Source organism: Protopterus annectens, chromosome 3.part1, assembly GCF_019279795.1.
Source record: "Protopterus annectens isolate FY-2018-M chromosome 3.part1, PAN1.0, whole genome shotgun sequence".
Classification (NCBI taxonomy): Eukaryota; Metazoa; Chordata; order Ceratodontiformes; family Protopteridae; genus Protopterus; species Protopterus annectens.
The window spans coordinates 1,518,987,103-1,519,002,273 of NC_056732.1; positions in this window are offsets into that span (position 1 = coordinate 1,518,987,103).

Sequence of the window (15,171 nt, forward strand, 5' to 3'; positions counted from 1 at the left end):
ACAACATTCCTACTATAAGTCATAGAATCATTTAAAATGTACATTTTTGAGATGTAGGCAATTTGAGACATAATAACAATCCCCTCCCTTTATCAGGGACTGTTTGTTTAATAAAGACTGTTTGTTTTTACCAACTGGATCTGAAACAATTTTTCGGAGGGTTTATTGCTCCACACAGTGGATTTTTGTTTTTTGGTTTGAATACTTTTTATCCACTGACACGTTTGTTTAGTTCTAGTTTCTACTGTGTCAAGGAGCAATTACCCCCTGCCATATCACAGTACGTTTGTTTTGGCTGTTATGGATATGGACGAGACTGGTGACAGTAGTTCTAACAATGTTCCTCAGAGTTCAAATGTGGCTCTGTTGGATGAAACTGGTGACAACAACACGCTACAACAACTAACTAGATTGATGGCTGCACAACAACAACAGATGCAATCCATCCTTGAAAGACTACAAATCCCAGAGTTAACAGCAACATCTACCCAATTAGAACCAACTAAGGGGAGGACCGTTAATGTGGAACGCAACAAGGGGCAGCCAACGGAAGGCGGTACTTGGACTTCCTCTAATATATCTTGTGCGCAAAGAATTAGGGACATGGGTGAGTTTGTCTCACAATTCTTTTGACACTAACCGGGCAACGCATTTCAATTTTTGGTTTGAATACTTTTTATCCACTGACACGTTTGTTTAGTTCTAGTTTCTACTGTGTCAAGGAGCAATTACCCCCTGCCATATCACAGTACGTTTGTTTTGGCTGTTATGGATATGGACGAGACTGGTGACAGTAGTTCTAACAATGTTCCTCAGAGTTCAAATGTGGCTCTGTTGGATGAAACTGGTGACAACAACACGCTACAACAACTAACTAGATTGATGGCTGCACAACAACAACAGATGCAATCCATCCTTGAAAGACTACAAATCCCAGAGTTAACAGCAACATCTACCCAATTAGAACCAACTAAGGGGAGGACCGTTAATGTGGAACGCAACAAGGGGCAGCCAACGGAAGGCGGTACTTGGACTTCCTCTAATATATCTTGTGCGCAAAGAATTAGGGACATGGGTGAGTTTGTCTCACAATTCTTTTGACACTAACCGGGCAACGCATTTCAATTCTTGGTTAAATAAAGAACCTTTGGTGTTTTCGAACACCAAATTAGACAAACCGATGGACATTCATAACAAGCTATGTGAATTGGAAGCTAAGCTGGTAAGGTACGTAATATACAAGTTGACAATGCGTATCTAGCAGAGTGTATCAAAGTACAGCGTGTTCCTAAAGGCCTTAGGATGAGTAAATTCCCTAATGTACTGGTGGTGGGCCAGCAGGAACTTGACAAACTTTTATCCATGTTTGACCGGCATGGAATTGAACTGTTACATTTAATTATTAAATTGAATAACAATAAGGTGAACGCCTTATTTGCTGAAGTGAACATTTTAAATAATGTTTTAAATGATGTTAATTTTAACAACATGATGACAACGTATGATAAAATTTTTGTAAAAATAGAGGGGCAAGTGAAGGATAACATTGCTAGGAAACAAAATAAATTTAGGAGGGATGAAATAGAATATAGACTCAAGGAAGCCTACATACTACCTAAAAGTTATTATAGGGCACCTAATAATATAAACCAAGATACTACTAATGGCATGAACAATAGACTTGATAGTAGGGATGTTGAAAGGGGTGACATCAATTTTGAATTTAACCACACAGAAGTGGATGAGGTATATGATGAGGAATACCCAGCACTCCGTAGATCGGAGCATATTTACAATCAGAACAGGAATAGACAGAATTTTTTAGGGAATCAACCGAGTCCAGGGGGCAGGATTTCAAGGGAGAGGAAGACATAATGGAGCAAAAGGAACCAGAATCATTACTAGTAAATTTTCAAGATTCACATTCCATTATTTCCAGTTTTGAAGGTAAATTGCTTAGCTATAATGGTTTCAACATCTTTAATTATACAGCGGAGACAATTGGGAAAGAGCATTTTAAGTTATTTGAAAGGGGATTTAAGTTTGTACTGACTAACACCCCAGATATATCTAATGTGCTTATTGAACTCAAATTATACATAAGGAAGCTACATTTTTAATTATTCTTTCAAGATGACATTGTGGAAACATGTTTTAATAAGGAATTTAAGAAAAAGAGCACATTTAATCCCATACTCCACCTTATGTTGCAACATTTTGAATGGATTTGTTCTAAAGAAATTTTTTCAAGAACATTCTAAACACAAAAATAGATTTTATAATATTTCCAAAGAAGAGACGATACTACTAAAAACTTGAGGACATCTGATACCATTTGTTCTATGAAACCGGATAAAGGGGGTGGGGTGGTGTTGGTAGATCAGATTGATTATGTGAATGACCTTACACTTTTGTTGCAGGACACCAATAAATTTACTAGTGTGTCGCTGAATGAGATACATGTAGCACATAGGAGGTTACAGTTATTTTTAGAGGACAATTTATATCAAGGGGTGATTAATGAAGAATTGTACAATTTTTTGCAAAATGTATACCCTACCATCCCGACAGTGTTCGGTATCCCTAAGGACCACAAAGATGTTCATCACCCACCATATAGATTAATAGTAGCCGGGCACAACAGCTCGACCTATGCTATGGGGGTATTTGTGGACCGTTTGGTAAAGAAAATCCTTCCTTCTTTCAGCTAGATGATTGTAGATTCCTGGGATTTTTTGGCTAGAATTAAGGATGAATATTTTGAATTGACAAAAGGTTTTTCCACAATGGATGTGGTGGACCTATTTGGTTCAATTCCTCATGAGGTTTGCCTTGAATTGTTTAATGAAGCATTAGTGCAACATTCTAATTTGAGTAATACTATGATCAATTTTGTGACAGAATTGATGGAACAAATATTGATGAATAACTTTATATTTTTGAGAATGAATATTACAAATAAGTGCAAGGAGTTGCTATGGGGGCTAGTTGTGCCCCCATTTATGCAAATGTAGTGATGGCAATGTGGGAACATAGATATGTTCTCACTTCTGAATTCTCAAAACAATGGGTTATATACGTCTGATATTTGGACAATATTTTTATTGCTTGGAAAAGAGATGGACAATATGTGAATCAGTTTGTGGATTACATGAACAGTACATGTCCTTATTTCAAATTTACTCATGTATTTGACAATGTGGTTATTGATTATTTAGATGTAACCATTAATAGAGATCTCCAGCTCAACAGATTTGCTTCCAAGGTATTCCGTAAACCTACTTATTCGAACTGTTTTCTGAAGTTTAATAGTCAACATCCTTATCACATTAAAAGGAACCTTGTTAGAGGGCAGATGATAAGGGGAGCAAGAATGTGCTCCACCTTGAATTATTTCAAAATGGAATTGGGAAATCTAGTTTAGATGTTTAAGGCACAGGAGTACCCAGATTTACTAACCCATGAATTGGGTTTGGAGATACTTGAAGGATGGGGTACTAAGTTTATCCCCCTACTGGGTACTTTGGATAACCACTTTTGGACACATACTGGGAACAGACATGAGAACGTTTTTCAGGACAGTACTATTCCAAAGAATTTTAGACATTTTATGGTGACACAATTTTGCCCATTTGGTTTAAAAGTTAGGAAGATTTTAGAGACAAACTGGACAATTCTGGGTATTAATAATGAACTTTTGGAGAAGTTAGGGTCTCATCCAACATTCACCCATAAGATGGGTAACAACATCAAACACCTCTTGGAACAACCCTTAAAAAAGGTGTCGGATAAAAGTACGAGACCATGTGGGATGTGTGCACAATGTGTCTACATACTGAGAGACCAGGTAGTAAGGGTAGGTGAACCTTTGAAAGATATTAGATTAGCAGCGGGTAATTGTGGAAGCAAAGGGTTGGTATACATTGGCATATGTGAAGGATGTAATGGATTTTACATCAGGAAAACTGAGATGGTTCTTAGAAGAAGGATATATGAACATCTGTGTGCCATAAGAACTGCCAATGTTAATAACGCCCTGAAAAACACACATTACTTTGCCCCTCATATACTGTTTTTAGATTTGGGATTTTAGAAATAGTGGAGAAAAAAGCCAGAGGGGGTAACTGGCACAATAAAATAGAGGAATGTGAACTGCAATGGCAACTGCGTTTAAATGCATGTGAATTATCTGGGATTAATGAACTAGCTTCTATAAAGCTCATTTTAGTTGCCAGAGTGGAGGTCTTATGAGACAAGATCACATTCTTCATAATTTTGTAAGAATGTTGCTTGAAATGTATTTTAGTGTAATTTCACATTAAAAATTAATTATTTGCCTAATTACAAAGGGTATATAAAGGTGCTTAATGAGTAAGACTATGTATTTGATAAAGTCTGCATGTTGGCAGATGAAAGCGCTTATACTTGGAGTCTACTTTGTTAATAAAGACTGTTCGTTTTTACCAACTGGATCTGAAACAATTTTTTGGAGGGTTTATTGCTCCACACAGTGGATTTTTATTTTTTGGTTTGAATACTTTTTATCTACTGACACGTTCATTTAGTTCCAGTTTCAGAAGTCTGCCGTTCTCCCAAAACCACTGGTGAATGAAGAGTAAAAAGTTCCACTTGGGAATCAGATAAAGTATTCACTGCTGTCTCCGTTGTTCTTCTTTCAAAAACAACAGCTGTCAGTCTTTGAATAGACAGATTTAGCTGAATTAGTAATGTTTCCATGGTGCAGACAAACTGCAAGCGTCCATAAAAACCCACCACGGCACTCACAAATACCAGCAAATGAAAATGACACAACAGCCACAAAGCTAATAAACTAAGAAAAACGCTAAAAAAAAAAAAAATCGTGCCACCAAGGCAGTAAAGTTGTAGCAAACAGTTTAATACAGCACCAATAGACTGAGCGCTTTCACCATAAAATTCAAATGGCTTCTTCAGAGTCAAACCAATTAAGCTAAATAATGATTATATACTCAAGGTAATAGTCAATTATTCAAGCCCAAAGCTAAGCTACATTTCTTTTACTGTTATTAAAGTTTCAGACATTAATATATATATTAGTTAAAAACATTTTAGATATAATAAGTAATTTTAGTAAGTTTTTTTTTTGGTGTTTCCTTCTGTGCAGCAGGTTTCTACAGAATCCTAACACGCAGTAAGTATCTAATCACAGTAATGATTCAATTAAAATTGTTTGCTTTTTGATTGCTATTAGCTTTTGCCCTTTACATTTTCTTGATTGTTATCTCCAGTTTGTTGGAGGAAGGAGGCTGTTTAGAATGTTAACTGTTTGTGTGTCCTAACAGTGTTTGTAGTAGCGTATTGCTGTTCTTGAGCTATTTATTTTCATATGCTCTATGTATTATGTTTGGTATGGCTTTTAGTGCTTCCTATTTATTGCATTGATGTGGTAGTGTATAAGCTAGTTTCTCTTCCTCTGCAGTATTTTATTTCTGCCTGTTTTATACCCCCTTCTAAATTACTGCTTTTTTTCATGCCCTTTTCATGCACATACTTTTATCAGTGGGGCACTATCCCTCAGGGATCGCTCCTGTAATGTTGATTCCTGCTGCTTTCTAAGTGCAGTATTTTAGTGGTTCCTTTGAAGGAATGAACAGCTCCTGCCTTTTTCCTCAAGGGTGAAAACACCATTATCCCGCTTTTATGCCTGACTGTGAGTGCTACTGTAACCCAGGCATGTTATTTTTACATAAGGCATGCTTTTGTAATTTAACTGAATTGTGTTGTAATATTGCACGTTTATGCTCTCCTGGTTTACCAACTGTAATTTTCTTTGGTTATATGCTGGAGGTGTGCAGTTTTTAGGTGGCTGCTAATCCGTTTCCCTTTATTATATAATATAGCTTCCCCATAGCTTTGTAACTTTGTTTCTATAGTTTTTTTTACATTAGCACCCCCTCTTGCCTAGGAACCTTTCATAAAAACCTCTTAATTCTGCTCAGGAGCATCATTTAAATGTCAGTTACATACAAATTTAGACATTGCTGTCCTGCCTTGTTTAGAAGGCTTCCTGATCTGCTAGTTATGCTGAGTCCTCTGTGCATTTGCTAACAGACTGACTTGTGATCTGCATGAGTTGTATTGCCTGCTTTGCTCCCCCACCCCAAATTCTGCAACCATCCGCAGAGCTGTCATCTTTATTCCATATGCTCTCCTCCCCTTTTTGGTGATATCATAATGTATTTTTAAGATATATATCCCTTTATTAACAATACAGCAACACATCTTAACAAGTGCTCATAGCACCCACTTCCCCACCACTTACTCACACAAATTTCACCCCTCTGTCTCTTTTACTTCTCCTCCCCTTTTTCGCAATGGTATCCCCTTCCGCTCTTATTGTTCACTTCCAAACACATCAATCCTGATTGCTGTTCTTGCTCTATAGGTCACACCTCTCATGCATCTCTCATAACTCCTCCCTTCACATAACTCCCATCCATACATTCTGCTTCTCTTTTTAATAATCACTGTATTCACACTACCCAGTTGTATCCCCTCCTTTACACACCTGTCCTTACATCTCACTCTCTTGCTTACTCTCAGGTTCTGCTAATCTATCCTGTACATGTCATTCTTTCAGGCTGCCTAAATTCCTCTATAAGTTCACAGAAATAATTCTTCTGCTACTCTTATGCAGCCAGTCAGATTGTGGACCTTCTCATACATCATGTTTCCTAATCAAATTATTATGAACAAAACAGACTAAGCTAACAGCTTCAGTTCTGTGCACAGTGCTGACCTTATAGCTATTACAGAGTCTTGGCTCAAACCCAGTGATCCCTCCATTTACCACTTCTTTCCAAGGTACATCTCCTGCCGTGATGGTAGACCTGGATCTAGATCAGGCGGTGGGACTTTGCTGCTCTTTAAATCACATTTAGGAGTTCAGCTACTAACTCAGGGTAACACCTGCTCAGACTCTCTTCTTCATGGCTACTCTACCACCTCCACTACCATAATAACATTCCCATTTACCTGTCACTTACTGACTCCCTCCCTCCTCTACAGCAAAACCAAAGACCCCCCTTCTTTACATCACCTCATCCATACACAATAGTAAGCATCTGACCCTTCTTGGGACTTTAATCTCAACCTTCTAGGCCTGATCAGGAACTCTATCTTAGTTCTACTTGATGACTTCAATCTCACACAATGGCTTACCAAACCTACCAGGCCAAACCTTAGACCATCGCATCTCTCACTTCTTGATTTTCTTATTATTAACAACTCACCAATTATTTCTTATATTTCCATTTACTCTCCTTCCTTCAGTGATTACTGCCCCATTAGTTTCAACATTTCTCTTCACATTGACAATACCCTACCTTCCCTTATAACCTTCTAGAAAATAAGTCCCCTTCTGACATGCTCAAAATAAAAACCATACTTGCTTCCTTCAACTAGCCTACAGTTCTCTCTTCAGCTGACCCTCACCACTGCAGCATGCTCCTCACATAAATCCCATTGACCTTCAAGTCTCCCTCTTTTCTAAAACCACATGGCTCTATTAACCAAAACAGAATAACTAGCTCACATATCAACTCAAATCCCTCCTTAGCCCTAGGGGCAATACTTGGTGCATGTGGAAAATCAAGCCCTCTACCATCTTCAGGCAACATTTGCACCCAGCTCAGAAACCTTACTAAACAAGTATTCAGATGACATAAAAGTCATATGAAGAGAATTCATTAAAACATCTCTTCTCAACTCCCCAGATAGCACCTCCATTGCTGAATGGTCACTTCCGATAATATTTTCCATGCAATGGACAAAGGCCTTCTGAACAATGCTATCTTTATTTGCATCAGCATAGCTTTTGACCTGGTTGACTATAACATTGTTTTAGGTCATCTAACTCAAATTGCAAACGAAAGGCCCAGTTGAAAAGTTGCAGGAAAAATATACACCAAACAAGTCTGTAGAAAACCAAGTATATTCCAAGCACTGTAGCCCAAATGAAGGAGGCAACAATTGTATGAAAAACAAAACTATTTAATAGAAATAGGTAAGCACTTTAGCAACCTTTCCTGGTTGCTTCAGGAAAGGTTAAGAAAGCACTTACCTATTTCTGTTAAATAGTTTTGTTTTTCATACAATTGTTGCCTCCTTTGTTTGGGCTATGGTGCTTGGAATATATTGTTTTTCTACTAACTCAAATTGCAGTCAGCCTTTACACAGCACCCTGGTTCAAAAATGATCTTTCCAATGGAAACTTCTCTATCCAGTTTCAAAACACACTTTCTACTTCCACCCCTCTTCTTAAGAGTCTCTTGAGGTTCTATTCTTGCTCCAGTCCTTTTTTCAGTTTTCATTAATAAACTTCCACTTGAACTCCCACACCTCTCTATCTTATGGAGATGACATGGTGTTATTCTACTCAAACCCAGCCCCCTGAAGCATAAAGCAGCAACTACAAGCTGATTCCCTGTCTTGTATCAATTGGCTTAAAAACAAAACAAAAAATAATTCCTAGCATTTTCAAAACTAAAATAATGTTTTTTACACCACTCCCAAATCCCTCAATAAACCCCATATATTTCTTATCCATGATCATCTTGACAACCCCATTGAACTAGTTGCCACCTTCAAATACCTTGTATGTCGCTTGACCTCTCAATAAACTTTCACCTTCATCACAAACAAATAAGAAAATAAATACCCTCCTATTTTGGTAATGTAAAATGTCTCATTTTCTTTCAAGGCCAACTAGGAATGCCATAGGCAAAGGAGTACTATTAGCCTACCTAAAATATGGACTGTTAGTGGTCACTGATACCTCCAAGAAAAAATTCCCCCATTATTCAAACTATAACTGTTTACATTTGCAATTTTATCACTCTCTGTCCTTCTAATGAGCATCACTATATCACTCTTAATAAAGTCAGCTGGCTACCTATTCAACATTGTGCCAACCTTCTACTTGGTCCCCAACTCTATAAGCTTTTCAAGAAAACACTCCTGCTCCTGGCTTGCCCCCAACCTCTACAGTCTACAAAGTCTTAACTACTCTAGTCCACTTTTTCAATGTCACAGAACTTGACTTCATTGCACTGATCATGCATTCTCCATACTAGGTCCCTAACTCTGGGAAACTCTGCTTTCTAATCATAAAAACCTCTTTACTTAACCATCATTCTGTGCAGAGTTTTAAGAATTTCTCAAGGCAAAGGCAAAATGCATACGTCTTTCCTCCGGCCATGTCACCTAAATGCCCCCACCCCTCCCCTTCAGGCTCCACTAAGTCTCCAAATATTTTTTCCATCCATCACTTCATATTTATACATTAATTAGTTGAAATAATCTAACTCATTGTAAATATTGTATATAGTTATCTTTTCTATGCCTTCTTCTTTTATCAACTTTCACTTCATTTACTCTACTTTCAATTGTGTTCCTCCTCTTCACTCTAATACTTCTTTCTCATATTGTCTTGTATCTATCGTATCCCCACCTTATGGCATCCTATATTTTTTACTATTGTGTTACAACTGTTTTTTTTTTTTTTTAACACGGGTTTGCATATCTTTGTAACATTCATTGTTATTCTACATGTTTTGTGCGGGTCTATATCAGAACACCGAAAGTTCATTCTTTTGAATGTTTGTACATCAACTCCTAGTCAGTGAACACTAAAAATAGCGAAATGACAGATAACTAAATTTTTTCCTAGGGAAAGAATTTGTTTGTCTGTTTCTGTCGTTTCGCTATTTTCAGCACTGTGGTGGAAAGTTAGGGGTCGGGTTCAGGTAAGTGTGCTATTGGGCATGGGTTAGGTGAGTTAGGGTTAGGGCGCGAGGGAAGTATGTGTGCGATTGTGTGGACGTGAGGGGTAGGGCAGGTTAGGTGAGTTAGGGTTAGGGCGTGGGTGAGGTGTGTATGCAATATTGACAGACCTTAGGGTTAGGGTTTGGGTTAAGGTAAGTGGATAGTTAGTGGTGTTTGTACAGTTTAGTGTAGGGTTAGCTGTAAGATTTTGGGTGTATGTGTGTGGATTGCTGTTTGTTTGGTGTACTTGTGTTGTGTGTATGTGTTTTGGAACAGCAAATTTTTTCCCCAGGAAAAAAAATTGCTGTTCTGAATGTTCAATGTTGTCACCATTCGCTGATTAGTGGTTGATGTAAGAACATTCGAAAGAATGAACTTTCGGTGTTCTGATATAGACTCGTTTTGTGCCATCAGTTTTGCTGATTTTTGCATATTGTGTGTGATCATTCACTCCACCAATGGTGATAACATAGTACAGGTGGAGCTAACACACACAATTGAATAGTGACAAAGGCACACAATGTACAAATAAATGTAGAAATGTGTGTTTGTAATGTTGTCCATCTGAAAAGTGGAGTTCAGTGTTAATCACAGCATTGACAACAGTCCTGCTATGCAGAAACCCAGTGATGCAAACACTGGGAACACATTTAGATAACCAATCTGAACTTTGACCACCAGGTGCCCACACTGCTATTGAAAGCCTGTGTTATGCACATCATACATCATGCCATTATATTGAGATCTAAGAATTGTATGACAGCACTGTGCAGGTGAACTTATAGTAGATGACATCAGCAGGCCATTTGGGAGACAAGGGGATGAGAAGCCTGTATGAAATGGATGTGTAGGCATGAACAAGTATCCAAATACTGGCAATCCATGTAATTAGAGAATTAAATGTAGGATACAGAAGTCTGCTCTGCTGACTAGACACACACACACACACACACACACACACACACACACACACACACACACACACACACACACACACACGCACACATGCACACACACCCAGTTGACTGTAGTAAGAACAGAACCCCTACCTATCTAAGTACATAGACTACAGAACACAGTACATTATGCAAGCACCATGGCACAAGTCTGATTTATACAGGAGTGCAGGTGACCTTATAGTAGATGGCATCAACAGGCCATGTGGGGGTTAACAGGCTGTGAGGCCTGCATAGACACATAGCTTCATAGGTTCATATGAGGCTAATAGCCTAATAACACTAAGCTGTTTAGAAGCCTAGCTGTGTAAAAATATGAGGATCCTTGCTGAGTATATTTGGATGGTAGTTTTTAGCAGAGCATGTTTGTGAGCAGCAACAACTGGACCTGTCCACGAGGAACATAGTTGTCAGCCCAGAGGTGACTTTACAATCACCCAACCAGTAGACAAGGCTGCAGTTGAACAAGGTCTTTGAGAAGTACTGCTTCACATGCAGTGGGAACTTATTACAGAGGAGTATAAATCATTGTGGGTTATATCTGTCTCCCTAGCATGTTCTGTTTATGTCACAGGCAGCTAGATTGACAACTCTGGGGCAAAGTATAGTTGTTCCATTTGAATTGGATATGTCCATCACTTCCAGATGGGCAATGGTTGAGACTGCTCTGCAGGGAAGCCATAGGTCACCTTTCTGCAGCCTGCATGATACTGAGTACAGTGACAGGTATGTCAGTCTTTCCATGTATGTCATGTTTGAAGGTCTTGGAGTCTTCCAGGCACAACCCTGTATTCTCTCCAGTTGATGCAGGTGTCTGGTGAGGTACAGAGAGATCCCAGCATTGTACTCCATTATTGGTTTGATAAGGGTAGAGTACAGCAGAGGTGTGCCTACCCTGTATTTGAATATGATGTCCATATGTATGATGTGCTCAATGCAGCTTGTATGTGTTACCACTATCAGCACATAGTGATGCAAATGTAGAATGCTATCAACATGTGTTCCCAAGTCTCACAACACTGTGTTTGAGCTTAGTGGAGTGCTATGTATATCATAATTTGCAGGGGTACGTCACTGACAGTGCTAACAAAGAGTCATTATATGCTTAAAATTCAGTCTGTGAGTTTGTCACCAATCATTAATCTATGTCAGCCCCTACTGTAATATGTTACCATCATCGGGGGACTTTATACGAGTGTGTCTAGTTAACAATCATTTGGAAACTTGGTAAACCACAGACCATCTACTGTGCATGTGCTTCAGGGAAGTATTTCCCAAACAGATGAGGGACCAACACAGACGGGGGACTCTATATGAGTGTGTCCAGCTAACAGTCATCTGCAAACCTGGTAAATCACAGGCCATCTACTGTTGCCTGTGCTTCAGGGAAGTACTTCCCAAACAGTTTAGGGCCCAGCACAGATCCTTGTGGTATTCCACTGGTGAGTTGTCTAGTGGTGAAGGTACAGTCCTTAACTTTGAGACTGTGTTCTGTCATTGAGCTAGTTCAATCTGCAACTATTACTGTATGGTCTAATTCCCAGATGGGAGATCTTCATTATGAGACATGAATGGGGTATAGTGTCAAAGGCCTTGGATAACTGAACATAGGTGGTATGTCCTGTTGTCCCTCATCTAGGTCTTTGGAGTCAGTATTCAAGACGTCCACAAGGGTCAATAAGGAAGAGCTACCCTTGACTAAATCAGCATAGGAAGGTTCACGTGTGTTGAAGGTCATGTATGGATATGGTCTATGATGATTCCTGCAGTAGCCTTGCAGATAAAGCTTTTTAGGCATATGGTTCAATAGTTGTAGTTCTGCATGTTACCAGACTGATGTGCATTGCATACATTGCATTGGATATTACATTTTGTAGTGTGGTTGATATATGTGTGGAAAAAGTGCTGAGACCCCAGGGTTGCAGTGCTTGGAGGGTGCTAACACATAAATGTATTTTAAATATATGACATATTGTTAGATAGGGCTCTCAGCTTGTAATGTTTCTACATGAAATTTCATGTCATACAAAAGAAATGGACAGAAAACAGCAGAACTTCAACATAATATAAAAATTTACATAGAGCAGCAAGCAGCAGGTTTGTATGATGGTTAGCAAAGTGCACATGCAAGCTGCATTGCTAAAGTTTGACAATTAGTATTGAGTCTCTGGACTACACCTGCTACTTAACTGACACTGTCACAACAAGTGTTAATGCAGTTAATGCAGTGACATGTTACTTTTTTGGGCCAGATGGTACTGGGTTTGAATAAAACTGAATCTAACATTTTTAAGTTCTTTTGTATTACCGTTGCTGTGTGTTGGGTGCACGATGCACACCACTGTGCAATAATGCATTAAAGAAAACAAATGGGGAAGCTAGTACAGTGGTGAAATGGGGATGCTGTCTCACAGTTAGTACTCAGTCTCTGGAATACACCTAACTACTTAAATGACTCTGTGGCAGCATGAATTCATGCAGTCAGTGCAGTGGTACATTCACTTTTTGGGCCAGATAATACTAGGTTTGAAACAACTGAATCTAACACTTCAAAGATCTTTTGTATTACAGTTGCTGCACATTAGTGTGAGATACAGACCTTCATGCAATAATGCATTAAAGAAAAGGAATGGAAAAAATAGGACAGTGGTGAAATGGGGAGCAAGTAGGAGGAAGAACAAATGGAGAACAATACAGGAATGTTCAGGAAGGAGGTAGGAAAGAACCATAGCTATCCATTTCTTCAACATTAGAATCTGATACTATATGCAGAATATTAGCTGAATTTGGACTGTCACCTCCAGAGAGAGGGGTGACCACAACACAATCATGTTGGATAGCCACTTGGACCCACTCAAGCATGTCAAGAAGACAAGTGTGGAAATGGAAAGCTATGTATGGGACTTTTTTTTTTGTTGGACAGGTGCCCAATTTGTTTTGAGAGAGAAAGAGAGAGAGAGTGAAATGTTGGGGAAGAGACATAAGTATGTCTGGGTCTGGTAAGTTGGGTAGGTGAGGAAGCAATTGCAGACAGACAAGACAAACAAGACAAGACACAGGGATGGTGATGGATACAAGAGTTCTGTGGAAACCATGGATGGAGTGAAGGTAGGGACATCCAGGACACATGGTCATCAAGCAGCATGACAGTGAGAATCGAGTTCTCACCCATTGGACTGTTATCACTGTCACCTCACTCCACCACTGGCTGGAGTACTCATGTCTCTTTCTTCTCCTGGTCCTACTTAAAATGAGACAGAGCATCCCCTCCATCTGGCATAGGCATACAGCAACAGTGCAGTGCACAGCCCTACACACCATCCCTGGCAGTTCATCATGGGTGATAAACTATCCACCTCTGACACTGCTCCTGGAGGGAACTACTGGACTAACCTCTGTGGCAGAACAGTCTGATGGGCAGGTACTGCAGGAACAGCAGAAGTGGTGTTGCCAGGTTGGCTCCCAGATGTACTGGGCAAGAGTGCCGGGCCAGTGGAGTGGAGGCAGGCAGATTGTGTGGGGCAGGCCTCTCTCACTATGCTGTGGAGCATTTCATGATGTGGTACACATTGATGACATGGACACATTTTGATGACACAAAATAAAATAAAACAAACAAAAAAAAAAAAGAGGTAAGGGTTGGGGTGAGAAAAAAAAGAGATAAGATTAGTACCTTCATATGTAACATACAATGCATTAATACAATTATTTGACTTTATTATACTAACCTTTACTCTTAAGACTACCACCCCTAACCAATAACATTACTTTTAAGACTAGCAGCTCCTAACAGATGCACACTATACTAGAGATTGCAACAAGTACTCCTTTACATGTGCATATATTATACATAAGCGTGTTCCAGTTATACAGATTACAGTTCACATCAGGGTATGTGTGCCACTGGTATAGACCTTTTACTTTAAACCTTTACATTACACATACTTGAAGAATTAACAGTACTGTATATTTGGGAAGTGTGGTATTTGAACTCACCACCTCTGACTAAATTCTAATATTGTACCCTTGGTTTGTGCTTCAGACTAATGCATGCATACTTGCTTTTCAGTTGAGATATACAAGCTCAGTTTGATACAACTGTACAAAATACCAAATAAGCTATCTTTAACTTTTAATGCTATAATAATACTATTCTTCTGCTGCATACATACCACATGCCTCCCTTATACTCGCCAATCTTGCACCATGGGTCCCAACATTGCACTCCCTTTCCATTGCAGCTGTGAAAAGAACAGAACAGAATTTCATTAGGAATACCAGTCTTGCCTATATTCAGCTTTTAAGTCTTACAGGTACTCTCTTTAATTGATACTTAAACATCTGTGGGATGTCCGCCTTCCTAAATTCCTCAATCCAAGCATTGAGGGTACCCCTCTTCCTCCTCTGGAAG